Source organism: Kogia breviceps, chromosome 5 (assembly GCF_026419965.1).
Source record: "Kogia breviceps isolate mKogBre1 chromosome 5, mKogBre1 haplotype 1, whole genome shotgun sequence".
Lineage (NCBI taxonomy): Eukaryota > Metazoa > Chordata > Mammalia > Artiodactyla > Physeteridae > Kogia > Kogia breviceps.
Genome location: NC_081314.1, coordinates 37,913,540 through 37,933,597, shown reverse-complemented (window position 1 = coordinate 37,933,597; position 20,058 = coordinate 37,913,540). Strand labels below are relative to the sequence as shown.

Genomic DNA, 20,058 nt, shown 5'->3' with positions numbered 1-20,058 from the left:
CTAAAAGAAAAAGTTCTTAGACAAGAGCATCCAGGGGAGAAGATATTTTGAAAAAACGAAGCTTGCTGTCCCTCTTGAATCAAAAAAATAAACTTTATCAGGGGGTCTCAAATGGTAGAATTCTAAACATTTCCTTGCAAGTTAGATGAAAATTGTGCTTTAAATAATCAAAGGATGTTAAAGAAGAAAAGAACCTTAGAAATAAACTAATCATGACTCTCCATTTTACAAAGAGCTCCAAAGAGTGCAGAGACTTGTCTAAGAGCTCCTGGCTGATTGGGACACAGGCGAGGCTAGAATTCATGTCTGCCAGTTCCCAGCCCTGTGCAATTTCCAGGACGCCATCTGACTTAAACCTCCATGTCCCTGTGAACTGACCCATCATTAGCTGCTACTCCAGTTCCTTTTCAGACCCTTTCAAGAATTGCACGGATGCTAGCAATGCTTCTATTAAGCCCCGGCTGGAAGAGCTGGGAAGTATCTAATTTCTAGGCAGCCTGAGTAATGGCATTATAGATAGATGCTCATAATATTAGCACCCAAGACTGCAGGCTCAGTTGATTAAATGGCAACATGGATCCCTTTACTTTCTTGTTATTTTGATAATTAGATGGTATTTCTAGCTCATCTTTGACCTGACACTTGTATTTCATTTTTAAAGTGAGTCAGGGAGTGAGTAATTCATTGTAGTTTTACAGAACAAACTATACCTGTAGGTCATTAAAATTTAAGAAGATTTCTCCCTATGCAGTAATAAACCTAGTTAAAGTGTCTAGCACATCATGCATGCCTATGTGAAGCAAGACAAATTGTGGAAAAGGAAGATGCAATACTGCCTTAGAGTTGCAGTTTTAAATGTTTTGCCATTTTCAATAGAACTGTCTTGTTACCTTCTATGTTTGCAAGATATAATACTCTAGTCTATTTCCTTTTCATTTCCTAATGTGAGTAAATACCACCCATTTGTAAGAAGTTAAATAACATTAATTCTGCAATGCTCAAATACATTAGATGTTGCAAAAAAGAAAAACGTGTAGTTTTGGAAGAAAATAATTCAGAAAAAGCCAACCAAAGAAGGATCAAAATTATTGTATAAATCATAAATGTATATATCAAAAATTAAAATTTTTACACTTAATTTCTTACTCATTTGGCATCTGTGCTCAAATTACTTGTCAAGGTGAATAAACTAGAGCTGGAACACAGAAGCTGATGCTGTTACCCTTAATCAGAAATAATTTAAATATATATATTGTAATATTATGTAATATATTGTGTTATTTGGAATTTCATTTACATAATTTACATACATACATTTTACCTTATTTCTTATATTTTTCTGTATATATATATATATGTAGATGTATATATATATTCATTTTAATAAGCTGTGTCTGCCTGGTTGACTAAGGGGCAATGTTGACTCTTTTTTTTTTTTTTTTTTTTTTTTTTTTTTTTTTGTGGTACGTGGGCCTCTCACTGTTGTGGCCTCTCCCGTCGCGGAGCACAGACTCCGGACGCGCAGGCTTGGTGGCCATGGCTCACGGGCCCAGCCGCTGCGCGGCATGTGGGATCTTCCCGGACCGGGGCACGAACCCATGTCCCCTGCATCGGCAGGCGGATTCTCAACCACTGCGCCACCAGGGAAGCCCGACTCTTTTCTTTTTTAATTGTATTGGATTATAGCAGATTTACAATGTTCTGTTAGTTTCAGGTGTACAGCAAAGAGATTCAGTTACACATATGCATATATTCACTCTTTTTCAGATTCTTTTCTCGTATAGGTTATCACAGAACATTGAGTAGAGGTCCCTGTGTTATACAATAGGTCCTTATTGGTTATCTATCTTATATATAGTAATGTGTGGATGTTAATCCCAAACTCCTGATTTATCCCTCCCCCACTACATTTCCCCTTTGGTGACCACAACTTTCTTTTCGATATCTGTAAGTCTGTTTCTGTTTTGTAAATAAGTTCATTTGTATCATTTTTGAAAATTAGGTACCATATATGCGTGATATCATATGATATTTGTCTTTCTGTGTCTGACTTACTTCACATACTATGATAATCTCAGTCCATCCATGTGGCTGCAAGTGGCATTATTTCATTCTTTTTTATGGCTGAGTAATATTCCATTGCATATATGTACCACATCTTCTTTATCTATTCATTTGTTGATGGACATTTAGGTTGCTTCTATGTCTTGGCTATTGTGAATAGTGCTGCAGTGAACATTGGGGTGCAAGTATCTTTTCTAATTATGGTTTTCTCTGGATATACGCCTGCAATTTTGACTCTTTCCTGGGGATAATATTAGTAAATCATTAAGACTTCAATTCCTCTCTCACTTGCATTACATGTTTCTGTTACTTTCATTCAAATCAACAACATTTATTAGCAAGAAGGCAGCATCTCCTACTTGTGGAGAAATGACTAAGACAGTCGCTGATTATGAAGCAACATGTCCATATTGTCATAATCCCATGTCCTTCCGAGGGACAGACCGTCTCTGTTGCTCTCTCTCTCCCTTCCCCCCCCCACCCCCTCCATAGGTTCATGCTCTTTTAGTTTTCTTCATGCTTGATAAGGAAGCTCTGTCCAGACCTTCTTTTTACTCTAGTAGAGCATAGAGAATTTTTCTTGACCTTTTTCCCACATCATCTACCTTTGTCTTCCTCTTTGAGTACAGTTGTGGGCTGAGTATTGGCTTCCAAAGTGTTTTCTTTGCAAGAACATGCAAATGTGGAAGCCCCAGTACAGCAAGTCACCTTTGCTGGGGACCCGGTCTCAGCTCCCTTTTCTCAATCCCATTTGATCTCACAAACCATGATCTCCTCCACCATCTGGAGTGGACCCATGACTGCGGGCTTCAGCTCTTTCCCTGACTTGGATCAGAGCCCTGCCTTTGCCAGCATCCCATGAGCATACATAAGAGCTACTCTTTCCCAAGGTGTTTTGCTTGACTTTTCCCAGGGCTACCTCTGCCCCTCCCTCAGATCACTACTTTCCAAGTCTAAAGATATCCTGAGATGGTCTCTGGATTCAGTGTGTTCACCTTCTTTCCTCTGCATTGTCTCAGGTGGAGGCATGGAGTTACAGTGCTCTAGTCCTCTTCCCAACACCTTTGAAGATGAGGTTATGGAGTTATACTCCTCTGTTTGTTTTGTGGCTGCTGGAAATATTTTATTTTGGTTTGTTTTATTTTAATAAATGTTTTTTTATTCCTTAAGTGTTAAAGGAGGGAGACCCCATGATCCAACTTCACACAATGATCTTTTCTCTATATCACCTCAAAAATCACATAAGTTTCTCTACAAACAATGGCACAGATTTGGAAAAGTTTAAATGAAGATTAAAACTTCCATACCAAATATTTAGTTTCATTATTGATTTTATGATTATAAGAGAATGTAATCATTGAAAAAAAAATTAATATAAAATATTGTAAAGGACACATTTATTCTCATATCATTTGGTGTGTTTTCATTTAGTATTTTGCTTATCTGTGGATAGTTTGTAAAAACTGGATTTACACGACATATGCAGTTTTGTTATTTTGTTGTTTGTTTTTCCTGTAACAGTATGCTATGAGCATTTAACATAGCATTAAGTATTTTGGGGAAAAAAAAGGTTTTAATCATTTGGAAGCATGCTAATGTATTTAAATAATCCCCTATTGTTGGACATTTTTGCTACTTATAATTTTATTAACATTAATGCTGGGATCTATATAAATCTGGATGTATTTCCTTTAAAATATGTTATTAATAGTTATTATAAACCATGATTGTTAGACAGTTCTATAAGGGAGATAAAGAGAAATCCTGCACAAGATTAATTCTCAGGACATAAAATTTTGAATAAATTTAGTTCTGTATCTCTTAGTGCTTGTTCCTCATAAATTTAAGGTTGAAAATCATGTGAATTCTGGTGAATTATTTAATGAAAGTCACTGAAGCATTTCCTAAGTTGTTTTTTCATTGTTTTCAGAAAGTATAACTTTCTCTGCCTTGATCAGTGCCCTTTGGCTTTGTCTGCAGAGTTCAGAGTAGTGTAGTGATTCAGTGCACAAACTCTGGGGTCAGAAGGACCTGGGATCTATTCCCAACTGTGTCTCTTGTGGGATCTGCTGCCTCCACCACACCTCCCTCTCCCCCCCAACCGCCGCTTCCTTCATTATGGTCCAATGACAGTGACTTTTCTTCTGTCCCTCAAGCTGACCAAGATCATATCCAGCTTGACCCCTGATTCCTTGAGACATGACACTCTTCCCCCAGTCTACTCATGGCTGACTCTTTCCCATTCAAGGGTTAGATCTCTGTTCAGATAATGTTCCTATTAACTTTCCCCTGGAGTCATTCTCTATTCCATTACTCTGCTTTATTTTCTTCTTAGTACTTCTCATCACTTAAAAGTATCTTAATAATGGCTCTAAAAATAGTAATAATAAAATAATGGCTCTGACTGATGGTTTTTATTAGCTTACTTCAGCACCCATAATTCTCTTCTACCCACCTGCAGCTCTGGTGCCCTTCTGCAGTGAGGGATACTGCCCTCTTGTGGACTTTTAGGATATTGCTACTAAAGGCACAAAGTAGTTTCATTTTTTGCAACCACAGGCTTGTTTTTTGGGGACCTGGTGTGAGAGTGGGCTGGACTCCAAGTGTCAAGTACCTAAGACTCACTGATTTACAAGTGGCAGATGAATACATTTCTACTCTATCTGAAACAGGAATGACTTAACATGTGAAACAACCCTGGTGTAATAATAATAATAGTTACTATTCAATGAGTATATTCTTAGTACAGACCACAGTGCCAAGGGATTTTCATATATTATCTCATTTAGCTTAAGCATTGTCAGCTGGGAAAACAAGGCAATAACTTGAGACATATAAAGAAAGCTTTCCCAAGCCTTGGAATAAAACTGGTTCTCTATGTCCGAGCTTTGTCTGCAACTTTTTTGGGGAAAATTAAAAAAAAAAAAAAAATGACATGGTGGAATAGAAGTTATTTCGTTCAGCACCAGAGGGGCCTGAGTTATTGACTCAACTCCAATGATGACTACTATGTGTCATGTAGAGATTTCGTTTGTCTTCTCCAGACCTTAGTTTCCCCAAATGTAGAGGCTGAGGGCCCTTTCAGTTGTGAAGTGCTTTCAGAAATTATGCTCAACAAGTGCCAAGGGGGTCAAAACATCATTTCTTCATCCTTCCCAGGAATGGTGGCTCTTAAATCCTAAGACTACGACATCACTGGTATATGTTTATTATATGCCATGTTAACCGTAAGTCAACACCTGAAAATTCTTATTTTATAACAAAGTTACTTCTTTAAAGCCCCTAGAGGTAATCCTTCCTTATGAATGATAACTATGTTTTGAATGTAATTAACTATTTATTAATATAATTATCCATGCCAGTGTTTAACTCAATAAAAATCTATTCTGTGAACATGTGTTGAGTACCCACTCTGCCCTGGTGCTGGAATGAAGGAAATATCAACAAAAGAGATAACTGTAACCCGCCTTCATGAAATCTCCTATCTAGTGTGTCATGACATCATTTCCAGTATCATCTTCAAAAATAATTGGGGGTAAAATGCCAAAACTTAAATGCTGGGAAATTAAATATAGTAGTTATATTATGCATGTTGATGACATCATAATATAGGTTTTAAAGCATCTGCTTTGGGGCCTGACAAATTTCTTTTCAACTTCTTATTAGCTGCGTGGTCTTGAGAGAAAAGAAAATTGGAAACATTCCAGCAGGCAAGTCGGGATTGGCAGAATGCCGAAAGTGGCAAAGTTTCTTAATATTATACCTAAGTGGTTGCAAGTCATAAAAAAGCTGAAGAGAGGGCTTCCCTGGTGGCGCAGTGGTTGAGAATCCGCCTGCCGATGCAGGAGACACGGGTTCGTGCCCTGGTCCGGGAAGATCCCACATGCCGCGGAGCAACTAAGCCCGTGAGCCGTGGCCGCTGAGCCTGCGCGTCCGGAGCCTGTGCTCCGCAATGGGAGAGGCCACAACAGTGAGAGGCCCGCGCACCGCAAAAAAAAAAAAAAAAAAAAAAAAAAAAGCTGAAGAGTAATATCATCTCCTGTTATGTCTGAAGCTGAAATTGGAATGCTTTACCCGTCTATATCATACTGATGTCTGCTGTCTTTCTGTTCTGGGCCCAGATACTGTAGAAGACAAGTTCAGTTTTAACCCACCACCTAAACTGACTGAAAGGAGGTTCGCCAGAAATAAATTCTGCAAATAACTATGCCAAGTAGCTGCTCTGTGCCTAGCACTGTTTGGGGGCACAGGAGACAGAGCAAGGAAAAAGATAGAGGGGGGGAACATCCTGTCCTCATGGTGTTTACAGTATAGTGGGGAGAAATAGGCAATAAATAATCTAAAGAAAGAAATCATATTTCCAGAGAGCACGTGGTCCAAGGCAGGAGTGTCCTGGGGTGTCCGAGGACCAGCAAGGAGGTCAGCTAGAGTGGAGTGAAGTGAGTGAGGAAGAACGGCAGGGGGTGAAGCAGAGGTCGTGGGAGACTTTTGTTTTTATCCAGAGTGTGTTAAGAAACCATTGCAGGGTTTATGCAGAGGGGTGAAATGAACTGACATATAATTCAGCCAGTGGAGTCCACCAATGCGTGTTCTGAAAGGATCACCTCTGACTGCACGTTGAGAATAAAATGTTGGAGACAGGGGTGAAGGCAGGGAGACGGGGCTATTATAATAATCCGGGTGAGAGAAGATGACAGTCATGATCAAGGTGGGAAGAATGTTTTGATTCTGAATCATTTAGAAACATGATTTATAGTGATGAGGAAGACGGTGGAATGAGTTCATTTGAGTTTGGGGGCAGGGGAGGGGGAAATGTGGAAGTTCTGTGATCTAGTTTTAGACATGTCGAGTTTAGTGTGTCTGTTAATATAGACAATTGGATATACAAGGAGAGGTATATGTTTGGGGATGGTATCTAAAGCCGGGAGACAGAATGAGATCAACAGGGGAGTGAGTACAGATGAAGAACCAAGGATGTCCAAGGAGTGAGGCTTGGAGCATCTCAATGGCTAGATGAAAAAGCGCCAGAAAAGACTGGGAAAAAAAGTGGCCAGTGATTTGTGCGGAAAATCAGGGAAGTGTCTTACCCTGGAGGAAAATAGAGGAAAGAGCTTCGAGGCAAGGTAGCAACCAGCTGTGTCGAATGCTGCTGTTAATCAAACCGAATGAGGCCCAAGAGCTTACCGTAGGATTCAGCGATACAGGGACTGCGGGTAGCGTTGCCTTGACTAGGACAGGGTGTGTGAGTGGCAGGAGTCAAGCCTGATTGGAGAGGAAGAGGGCAAGAAATTGGAATCAGGGAGTGATCAGTGTATAGTCTACAGCCCTCCTGCTGTAAAAGGGAGCAGAGAAACGGAGTGGAAGCTAAAGAGGAAAGTGGGGTCCAGAGAGAGAGACAGTTTTTCACTTTTTTTTTAAACATCTTTATTGGAGTATAACTGCTTTACAATGGTGTGTTGGTTTCTGCTTTATAACAAAGTGAATCAGTTATACATATACATATGTTCCCATATCTCTTCCCTCTTGCGTCTCCCTCCCTCCCACCCTCCCCACTTTTTTCTTTTAATTGGAGTATAGTTCATTTACAATGTTGTGTTAGTTCCTGCTGTACAACGAAGTGAATCAGCTACATGTATACACACATCCCCTCCCTCTTGCACCTCCCTTCCACCCACCCCCCCATCCCACCCCTCTAGGTGGTCACAGAGCACCGAGCTGAGCTCCCTGCACTATATAGCAGGTTTCCCCTAGCTATCTATTTTACACAAGGTAGTGTATTTATGTCAATCCTAACCTCCCAGTTCACCCCACTCCCCCTTCCCCCTCACCCCATGTCCACACCTCTGTTCTCTACGTCTGCATCTCTATTCCTGCCCTGAAAATAGGTTCATCTGTACCATTTTTCTAGATTCCACATAAGATCCAAGAAGTGACATGTTGGTTGGTCAACAGCTTGATTCAATAAATAAGGGCACGTGATGAGGCTGGAAGGAAAGGGGAGACGTGGTGGAGCAGTGTCCCTGATGGGAGGGCTAGGGATGGAGTTCACAAGTAGGGAGGTTGACCTTAGCTAAGACTATAGCCACATCACCTACTGCAGTGGTTCTCAAAGTGTAGGTGCATATCACTAGCATCAGCATCACTTGGGAATTATGACAAGTGCAAATTCTCAGGCCCTGCCCCAGATCTCCTGATTCAGAAACTCTGACATGGCAGCCCATATAGTACAGATGCTAATGTGGTCCTGGGAGTGTGGGAAATCCTCTTCTGGCTACTTCTGTTTTCTTTGGGAAATAGGAAGGACATTAGCTGAGAGTGAGGATGAAGGAGAAGTTGTTGCAGATTTGAGGAGACGGGAAAGGTTTGCAGTGGCTATCCAGAATGGAACGGTTAGTGATCTAGGGAATATAGTGAAAGTGTCTGGGAACATTAAGTGCCCACCTGAGGGTCACAGTCCCGTGTCTACAGTGAGACAGTCAATTTGACTGTGTCATTTTCTCCAGCCATGTCCAGCTGGAGTTGACAAGATGAAAGAGAAATCCAGAGGACGCATAAATGAAGAAAATGACTAATCTCTTATAAATATGAACTTTGTAAGTAAACACTGCTTTCCAGTTTGGAAATTGTACATTTCCTGAAGACCAATTTACCTCTTATTCTTAAGGTCCAACGTCCAGCCTGAAGGCCTGACCCGTTTGCTTCTTGGTGGAAGAGCAATGTCTGCAATTTTGCCACCATTGCAGTTTTTGAGTCCCAGGTGGTGCATCTGACTCAATAGTCAGATGGCAAACTAGTCAGAGCAGGTGCATGCACCCAGAGAGCACCCAGAAAAAACTGTTTCTTCAGCTCCTCCCCTGCTCACCAGGTTCCTATTTGGACAAAATTATTATTTAAACCAAAGCTTGCCAGTCATGAAAGACCACATATTGTATGATTCTGTTTATGAGGAATGTCCAGAATAGGCAAATCTCTACACAAGAACTAGCTTAGTGATTGGTTAGCGCAGGGGGAATGGGGGGTCGGGGTGGGGGAGGGTGATAGCTATGGGATGTCAGGGTCTCTTTTTGATGTGATGAAAATGTTCTAAAAGTGACTGTGGTACATATATCTGTGAATATGCTGTGATCCATTGAATTGTACACTTTATGTGGGTAAACTGTGTGGTATATGAATGATATCACAAACTTGCACACACACACGTTTCATTACTTGTCTATAGAGATGAAAATCAAGGACTTCTTATTGAAAATAAATCATTTAAACATATAACTGAATTCTTTTGCACCTATCTTTAAACAAATAGAAGAGCTTCCTTCAAATGCTGAGGACTTCCTAATATATATATATATTTTTAAAAACGTATAGTCTCTGATATGGAAAATAACTTCCAGTAGTTAAGCTTTTATTTCCTTTTAAAAAAAAGGAAAAGAAGAAGGAAAGCCAAGTCCTGCTCTGTGGTGCTTTGTTGTGAAAAACTTGGACTAAAAGCTGCTGCTAAGTCCATTTTTCAAAGCTAGGTCCTCTCTGAATGATCAAAACAAAGGCCCCCAGGCATCTTAAGGTGATACATTCCTCTTTTGTCAAAGTGGAATAAGCTGTTGAGAAAAAATTCATTTCTGCTTCTGTCAGCTTCATAGCTGAGCTCTAACAGTGTCCTTTATTTCACTTTTGCATTAACTTCTTTGCTCTGAGTTTGGGGAACCACACTCCTTTTCATGCTGTTGTTGACATGTGCAGCTTGTCCCTGTTTTAAAACATGCTGGCACTTACTTACCTCTTGTTCCCGGTGATTTAAAGTGACACAGGGAGCTCAGCTCGGTGCTCTGCAATGACCTAGAGGGGTGGGATGGAGGGGGGCGGGGAGGTCCAAGAGGGAGGGGATATAGGTATACATATAGCTGATTCACTTTTTTGTACAGCAGAAACTAACTCAACATTGTAAAGCAACTATACTCCAATGAAAATAAAATATTAAAAAAAAATAAAGGGACTCCTCAGTCATCCATGTCGACCAATTTGTCTTTGAGTAGCAGAGTCCCAAGACCATGCAGTCTTGTCTTCCAAGACAAGATATGTTTTTGGTGGATGTTTATGAAGAAGTTACTGGACACTCCCTGAGCAGCATGGGACTCAGTAGCTGGAGCAAGAAGACAGCCTTAGGAGGCCAAGTTAGCTTTTCAGCCAGTGGCTCTGTGACCTTGGTCCAGCCACTTAATTCTCCCCTTCCACATCTAAAAATAAGGGGCTGAATCAAGTGACCTGTGGGGTTCTTTCCAAAACCGACCTCTAGAAAAGGCATGAACTTCTGGGAGGCAGAGAGCTGGGACCCCGGAGTGTGAGTGAGCTGGTTGGAATGCTGATTTGCTACTTACTGGTAACCGCATCCCGGTTCTTCAGTCTCTCTAAGCCTGTCACTTCCTGGCTCAGACCTGCTGCCTAGGTACCGCCTGGGAGTTACTGTCTCGCATGGGGTCGGGGCTATTGGTATTGACAGTCATGATGCATCTGTACTCAACTCAACACAAAACCAAAAGAGGTGGCCCTGCACACCTTCAGGCTCCCTGGGGAACAGGGCTGGCATGTGTGAGATTATTAACCACACCGAACTAACTGCAAAGCACCAGTCCAGGAAGGGCTGGACGATGCCATGGAGTTTCAGGCAGCGGAGTTCAGGGCCGGGAGTGTTGGTTGAGAGAAAACGTAAGTGAAGCTCTCCTTGTTTGTTTCTGTCCTTCTGTCCCGCTGGCTCTCCCAAGTTTATTTTGGTTTTGAAACCGGGCCCTCCCTGGGGAGCTAACCGAGAGCAGACCCTTCAGCCTCTTCCCGTCTCCAAGTCTCCAAGCCTCGGCCGGGGGGCCCCAGTTGATCCTGAGGCGTCGCTCGCCTCGTTGGGTGCCCTTTATAAGCACCGCCCCCCTTTCCACATTTGATCTCTAGACTGAGTCCTGCTTCCTAGCCTCCTGCCTTCCCCTTCCTTTCCTCCTTCTCTGATCCGTTCAAAGGAACAGCTCTCCAATCCTTTGGTAAATAAAGCAATACAAACAGAGGGTTTTGATTCATTGCACCAATCGGATCTCAGAAGACTAGAGACCATGATCCTTCACACAGTCTGTTCCTTGTCAGCACTCTCACTGGTTTGGAGGTGTTGCTCTGGTCTGAGATGCTGACTTCTGCTTGGAGCTGAAGTTGAATGCAGGGCTTTGAGTGCTGGGCTCCTAAGCGTGTGACTGGGGGACATGGCCCCATGTGTGTTCCCAGGCCACATCCACTCGCTCTGTCACTGTGTTTAATTCATTCCATGATTCGTCACGTGCAGATCATGGAAAGTGCTTCGTTCTTCGGACCCTTTAAGAGGACTGAACATTCCCCAAGAAGAGAAACTGGAATATGCTGCTATTTAGATCAGGAGTCAGCAGACCCCGGCCTGAGGGCCAAATCCAGCACTGCCTATTTCTGTAAAAGTTTCACTGGGCTGTGCTCATTCACTCATGCATTGTCCATGGATGCTTTCACACTGCATGGCCACTTTGTTGCAAAACAGATTATTTGGCCCCACAAGCCTGAAATATTTACTCTCTGGCCCTGTTCCAATAAAGTTTACCAAGCCCTGATTCAGATATAGAGACACTTGATATGATGGTACATTGCAGATAGCCATATAAATTATCTATATTTCTTTTTTCCTGTGAAGCATGTGTTTTTCTACAAATCTTATAAAGATCCATTTCATTCTGCCATTAAAACTAAAGATATCAATAGGAAAATCTTGATAATCTAAGATGGTCCCTCTCTGAATGTTGAGGCCATTCATGGAAGTTTAGGGCTGGAAAGAGGCCTTAGTATCATCTAATCTGGTCTCATCATTCGATAAGTTGGAGAAACTGGAAACCCAAGATGGATGTCCCCAAAGTCCCATGACAAGTTATGACTAAACAACAAGGTCCTACTGTATAGCACAGGAACTATAGTCAATATCCTGTGATAAACCATAATGGAAAAGAAGGTGAAAAAGAAGGTATATATATGTATAACTGAATCACTTTGCTGTACAATAGAAATTAACACAACATAATAAATCAACTATACTTCAAAAAATAATTTTTTTAAGTCTAAGACTTTTTGAAAAAACGTTTCCCACTACTATATATAAAATAGATAACTGACAAGGACCTACTGGATAGCATGGGGAACTCTACTCAATATTTTGTAATAACCTATAAGGGAAAAGAATCTGAAAAAAACATATATATAGCTAAATCACTATACGGCACACCCAAAACTAACACAACATTGCAAATCAACTATACTTCAATAAAAATTTTTTTAAAAAAAGCAAATACAGTTCTCCTCTGACTCATTCAACACAAATGCCCACAGTGATTCTTGAAAGGTAAATCTAATCATTTCCACTTCCTTTACTTAAAAGGCTTTGACCTATTCCAACTTAGGATAAATGTAAAATCCCATCTATGGCCTGAAAGACCCTGCCTGGCCTGGCTTCTGTCTGCCACCCGGCCCCATCTCATCCCATATGCTCCCTACCCTCTGTCAACCAAAAAAAAAAAAAAAATTGCAGGAGGCTATAAGAAAAAAAGTGTTTATTTGGGGGTCTTAAGAAATGCAATTCAGAAGACACGAATTTGGATAAAACTGAAGTATTCCAAGGAAGAGAAAGAGTCAGGGACTTACAAAGGTATAAGCCATGAGCGTTACTCTGACACAAGAAAGGAAATATTTGTCCTTACAGGATGGCTGTCACGAGTTGTTTTAGGGTGAGGGCCTGATAAGTATCTTGATTTTTATTTTTTGTACTGCAAGGTGTACTCATTTTATTTTATTATTTTTTTATTGAAGTATAATTGACTTATAATGTTTCGAGTATACCGTAAAGTGAGTCAATTATACATATATATATCTATGGATATAGATTTAGATTCTTTTTCAGATTCCTTTCCCATATGGGTCGCTACAGTATATTGGGTAGAGTTCCCTGTGCTATACAGTCAGTAGGGCCTTGTTGGCCTCATTTTTTGATCTCATCTCAGTGGGCACTTTTAGGAATCTCATCTCACTCACCACTCCTAAGACTTTAGTCTTTATTATATTATATTATATTATATAGCATAGCTGTTGTTTTATATTGAATTAGTTATAATTAATAATAAAAATTATATATTTTATTATAATTATAATAAATAAGATATAATTAACTAATATGTTAATATAATAAAATATTACCAAAGTAATATAATATTAATATAATAAATATATTGATAATCAACATACTGCTATTTATAATAATAATAATATAATAATTAACTAATATATTAAGATAACAAAATAATAGTATAATAATAATTAATAGCAGCATAGCTCTCATTTTACATTGAATTGCATAATTGACTTGATTAATGTCTGTTCTCTCCCCAAAGCTGGGAAGCACCATAAGGGCAGATATTATGTATTGTTTTTATTTGCCTAGCGCCTAGCACAGTGATTGATCAATATTAGGTGCTCAATAAATATTTCATGACAGAAATGGATAGAGGGAGGGAGGGAAGAGAGGGTGGATGGGCAGGTGGACAGTCATGGCACGTTTGAACTAAGATGTGTGCTCTAGCATAGGTACTAGATTGATGGGATGAACATTGTGCAAATTTTCTATTCACTAAGAGCAAGGGAAACATAAGCATTTGACAATGGGATTGTTGAAGTCGATACCTGGGACATCTCCATGCTGTTTTTGCACTCTTCCCATGGACACTCTATTTTTATGGCAATGTAGTAATAATAACAAGTGTAGTGCGTGTTTCTTAACTACCACAACTATTTCTCAAATGCACACTTGTGGCTTCTGATTCACCATGTTGTTAGGGAGGAAAATCCAAGCTGTCACAGGCTTGTGAAAAGCCCTGCATTCTTCCCCGCTGTGATTCTTCATGACTAATGTCATTAAACGACCACAGAAACTAAGCCGTTGGTCACAGGAAAATAAAAATGGTGTTGTGCTGGTTGTGTTTGGCACAAAGCCTTTGTTGGGGCAGATATGCATTTGCATGTTGAGGACCCCTAGAATGAACTGCCTTATAGCACTCAATCATGTCCAAGGAATCGAGCCCTTATTTAAAAAAAAAAAAAAAACCACCACCCTAGGGACTTCCCTGGTGGTGCAGTGGTTAAGAATCCGCCTGCCAATGCAGGGGACACGGGTTGGAGTTCTGGTCCAGGAAGATCCCACATGCCGCGGAGCAACTAAGCCCATGTGCCACAACTACTGAGCCAGCATGTCACAGCTACTGAAGCCCGCACACCTAGAGCCTGTGCTCTGCAACAAGAGAAGCCACCACAATGAGAAGCCCGCACACCGCAACGAAGAGTAGCCCCCGCTCGGCACAACTAGAGAAAGCCCGCGCGCAGCAGTGAAGACCCAACGCAGCCAAAAATAAATAAATAAATTTTTTTTTTTAAAAAAAAGAAAAGGTCTTAAAAAAACCCAGCACCCTATAGCAATCAACCGACTCCAAAGTTTTGTGCCTTCTACTAAATGCCTAGGCAACTAGGATGCTTAGGTTGACTCCTACACATTTAAGTTCATGCTCTCCAACATTTATCTTAGAAGAAATAGAAAAAAAAAATTTATTTCAGTGGCACTGCCCTTACTCTAAATATCTGCATCTCTTCCTTGGGACTGCCCTCAAGACCAGGAGTCTATGCTTAAACACATCCTTAGTCTTTTGAGGGTAAATTTGACTTTTTGAAAACCCAGTGTTATGAAGAATCAAATCTGGTGAATAAAGTCAGACATCAAGCTGAGTAATAACATTTGGTCCAGACAATGTTTAAGTCCAAAATGCTACATGTATTCTTATGTGGCGAGCAAAAACAAAAAAGCTCTAAAGAGCCAACTGGTTTTCTGTGGGGAGTTCCAGAAATGTTGCCAGAAATGGAAAACATGCAAAGCTTCATCAGAGGACAGGGCTTACAAGTTTGACGTGTTTGTCTTATTATAAGTCAATCTCATTTCTTTAGAGATTTGAACCGGCTATCCCAGGGGCCAACCTTGGCCAGCAAGATGTGTTTTATTTGGATAACATGGTGATTTATTTTAAAATTGAGTCAAGATTTTAGAATCAGGAAATTTCAAGTACAAATTTTGGATTTCTGGTGTCCTCTGAAGATCTGGCAAAACTGAAAGATCTGAGTACTTCCCTGATGGTCCAGTGGTTAAGACTCCGCCCTCCAAATGCAGGGGACACAAGTTCGAACCCTAGTCGGGGATCTGAGATCCTGAATGCCACGCAGTGAGGCCAAATTTAAAAAAAAAAGAAAAAAACTGAAAGACCTGGCAAAGCTGTTTCCACGACCGCACATGACCATCCCCTTTTGGAGGGAAGTATCTGCTGACCCCTTTCTTAAAGAAGTAGCCAGGCCTGGCCCCTCACTGCTATGATGACCCGCCTGATTTCACTATTCGTGACTGAATTCCCACCCCCTTGACTGTTTGTTGTTCTATGTGACACTTGTTTAATTGTCTGTGCCATCTCTCCAGTTTGAAAGTTCACTGGGGCAGGGATTTCTTCCTGTGTTTGTTCACAGCTCTGTCCCCGGTGCCTGGGGCATAGCTGGCACTGATGTATAGCTGTTGAATGAATGAATGAATGAATGAATGAGTGCACGAATGCATGTGTCGATCCTATGGACGGCTGAGTTTACAACCCTTTCTCCAGCATCATACTTAGTAGGAGAGAAGACTGGTGCCTACCTTTCAATAAATCAAGAACATTTTAGAGCATGTCTACTTTTCATTTTCTTTTTTATATGATTTATTTTCTGCCACAGCATTCTCATTTTCAGTCTTCACAACAATTTTGTAAAGTATGCATTATCTCTGAATTTTCCCTCGAATTCTTCTACCTTTATATGATATTCACTTGTATTCATTGTATTCTTTTGAACAGATACTAAAGTCTGTGCACGGTTCAGAATTCAAAATGTATTAAAACGTCAGCAGTATTTAGGACATGGGGAGGGGGAAGGGTAAGCTGGGATAAAGTGAGAGAGTGGCATGGACATACAAATGTAAAATAGATAGCTAGTGGGAAGCAGCCACATAGCACAGGGAGATCAGCTTGGTGCTTTGTGACCACCTATTTATAAATGAATGAATGAATGAATGAATGAATGAATGAATAAATATAAATAAAATAAAAGGCAAAAAAAAAGTATGCTCTGAAGTTCCCGTCTGGCCACCACGCCTTTATCATCATGTTCTGTTCTCATAGGCTGGCAGTGTTGTTAGTTTCTTGTGTGCCCATCCATAGAGGTTCTTTGCATACACATTTATATTTTCTTCTTTCTCTTTATGTTCACAGATGGCTTGTACCATACACACTGTTATGCACTTTGCCTTTCTCACTTAACAATATTTCTTAAAGATTATTCCATATCAACTCATGCAGAATTTTGTCATTCTTTTTTTTTAACATCATTACATCTTTTTTTAAAAACATCTTTAGAGTATAATTACTTTACAATGCTCTGCTAGTTTCTGCTTTATAACAAAGTGAATCAGCTATACATATACATATATCCCCATATTCCCTCCCTCTTGCATCTCCCTCCCACCCTCCCTATCCCACCCCTCTAGGTGGTCACAAAGCACCAACCTGATCTCCCTGTGCTATGCGGCTGCTTCCCACTAGCTATCTGTTTTACATTTGGTAGTGTATATATGTCCATGCCACTCTCTTTGTCCCAGCTTCCCCTTCCCCCTCTCCATGTCCTCAAGTCCATTCTCTACAGCTGCGTCTTTATTCCTGTCCTGCCCCTAGGTTCTTCAGAACCTTTTTTTTTTTTTTAGATTCCATATATATGTGTTAGCATATGGTATTTATTTTTCTCTTTCTGACTTACTTCACTCTGTATGACAGTCTCTAGGTCCACCCACCTCACTACAAATAACTCAATTTCGTTTCTTTTTATGGCTGAGTAATATTCCATTGTATATATGTGCCACATCTTCTTTAGCCATTCATCCGTTGATGGGCACTTAGGTTGCTTCCACGTCCTGGCTATTGTAAATAGAGCTGCAATGAACATTGCACTTCCATACAAACTAACTAATGAACATTGTAGTTCCATACAAACTAACACTAATGAACATTGTGGTACATGACTCTTTTTGAATTATGGTTTTCTCAGGGTATATGCCCAGTAGTGGGATTGCTGGGTAATATGGTAGTTTTATTTTTAGTTTTTAAGAAACCTCCGTACTCTTCTCCAGAGCGACTGTATCAATTTACATTCCCACCAACAGTGCAAGAGGGTTCCCATTTCTCCACACCCTCTCCAGCATTTATTGTCTGTAGATTTTTTGATGATGGCCATTCTGACTGGTGTGAGGTGGTACCGCATTGTAGTTTTGATTTGCATTTCTCTAATGATTAGTGATGTTAAGCATTCTTTGTTGGCAATGTGTTTGTTGGCAATCTGTATATCTTCTTTGGAGAAATGGCTATTTAGATCTTCTGCCCATTTTTGGATTGGGTTGTTTGTTTTTTTAATATTGAGCTGCATGAGCTGCTTGTATATTTTGGAGATTAATCCTCTGTCAGTTGCTTCATTTGCAAATATTTTCTTCCATTCTGAGGGTTGTCTTTTCATCTTGTTTATGGCTTCCTCTGCTGTGCAAAAGCTTTTAAGTTTCATTAAGTCCCATTTGTTTATTTGGGTTTTTATTTCCATTTCTCTAGGAATTGGGTCAAAAGGATCTTGCTATGATTTATGTCATAGAGTGTTCTGCCTATGTCTTCCTCGAAGAGTTTTATAGTGTCTGGCCTTACATTTAGATCTTTAATCCATTTTGAGTTTATTTTTGTGTATGGTGTTAGGGAGTGTTCTAATTTCATTCTTTTACATGTAGCTGTCCAGTTTTCCCAGCACCACTTATTGAAGAGACTGTCCTTTCTCCATTGTACATACTTGCCTCCTTTGTCATAGATTAGTTGACCATAGGTGCGTGGGTTTATCTCTGGGCTTTCTATCCTGTTCCATTGATCTATATTTCTGTTTTTGTGCCTGTACCATACTGTCTTGTTTACTGTAGCTTTGTGGTATAGTCTGAAGTCTGGGAGCCTGGTTCCTCCAGCTCCGTTTTTCTTTCTCAAAACTGCTTTAGCTATTCAGGGTTTTTTTTGTTTCCATACAAATTGTGAGGTTTTTTTGTTCGAGTTCTGTGAAAAATGCCATTGGTAGTTTGATAGGGTTTGCATTGAATCTATAACTTGCTTTGGGTACTATAGTCATTTTAACAATGTTGATTCTTCCAATCCAAGAACATGGTATATCTCTCCATCTGTTTGATTCGATGGTTTTAATTTCTCCATCGAATTTGAATGAGATCCTTTCTGGGTAGAGTAATCTTGGTTGTAGGTTTTTCCCTTTCATCACTTTAAATATGCCTGCCACTCCCTTCTGGCTTGCAGAGTTTCTGCTGAAAGATCAGCTGTTAACCTTATGAGGATTCCCTTGTATGTTATTTGTTGTTTTTCCCTTGCTGCTTTTAATATTCTTTTCTCTGTATTTAATTTTTGATAGTTTGATTAGTATGTGTCTTGGCGTGTTTCTCCTTGGATTTATCCTGTATGGGACTCTCTGCACTTACTGGACTTGATTGACTATTTCCTTTCCCATATTAGGGAAGTTTTCAACTATAATCTCTTCAAATATTTTCTCAGCCCCTTTCTTTTTCTCTTCTTATTCTGGGACCCCTATAATTCAAATGTTGGTGCGTTTAATGTTGTCGCAGAGGTCTCTAAGACTGTCCTCAATTCTTTTCATTCCTTTTTCTTTATTCTGCTCTGCAGTAGTTATTTCCACTATTTTATCTTCCCAGTCAGTTATTCTGCTATTGATTCTTTCTAGAGAATTTTTAATTTCATTGATTGTGTTGTTCATCATTGTTTATTTGTTCTTTAGTTCTTCTAGGTCCTTGTTAAACGTTTCTAATATTTTCTCCATTCTATTTCCAAGATTTTGGATCATCTTTACTATCATTATTCTGAATTCTTTTTCAGGTCGACTGCCTATTTCCTCTTCATTTGTTTGGTCTGGTGGATTTTATCTTCCTCCTTCATCTGCTGTGTGTTTCTCTGTCTTCTCATTTTGCTTAACTTACTGTGTTTGGGGTCTCCTTTCTGCAGGCTGCAGGTTCATAGTTCCCATTATTTTTGGTTTCTGCCCCCAGTGGCTAAGGTTGGTTCAGTGCGTTGTGTAGGCTTCCTGGTGGAGGGGACTGATGCCTGTGTTCTGGTGGATGAGGCTGGATCTTGTCTTTCTGGTGGGCAGGACCACGAGCGGTGGTATGGTTTGGGGTGTCTGTGAACTTAATATGATTTTAGGCAGCCTCTCTGCTAATGGGTGGGGTAGTATTCCTGTCTTGCTCTTTGTTTGGTGTGGGGTGTCCAGCACTGTAGCTTGCTGGTTGTTGAGTGGAGCTTGGTCTTAGCGTTGAGATGGAGATCTCTGGGAGAGCCTTCGCAGTTTGATACTACGTGGAGCTGAGAGGTCTCTGGTAGACCAATGTCCTGAACTCGGCTCTCTCACCTCAGAGGCACAGGCCTGATACCTGGCTGGAGCACCAAGATCCTGTCAGCCACACGGCCAGGTACATGGGGAGTTTCTTGCCTTTTGGGAAGTCTGAGGTCTTCTGCCAGTGTTCAGCAGGTGTTCTGTAGGAGTTGTTCCACATGTAGATGTATTTCTGATGTATTTGTGGGGAGGAAGGTGATCTCCATGTCTTAGTCCTCCACCATCTTGAAGGTCTTCATGTCATTCTTTATTTACATTCATATAGCACTCCCCTGGGTGACTATCAGATGGTTTATTAGCCTAGGCCCTATTGATGGACTCTTAGATTTTACACATCTCCTTTTACAGGTGTTCAAGATATGGGTGTTACAGGTTTTTAAGAAGTGAGATTGTGGGTACTTTCTA

The 20,058-nt window shown here is 40.4% G+C and overlaps 1 protein-coding gene across 36 annotated transcripts in view; it reads left to right on the top strand.

The window, feature by feature from the left end:
* Window positions 1-20,058, top strand: part of THRB (thyroid hormone receptor beta) — a 380,110-nt gene that overhangs the window by 233,789 nt on the left and 126,263 nt on the right. The gene's annotated exons all lie outside the window — the stretch shown is intronic.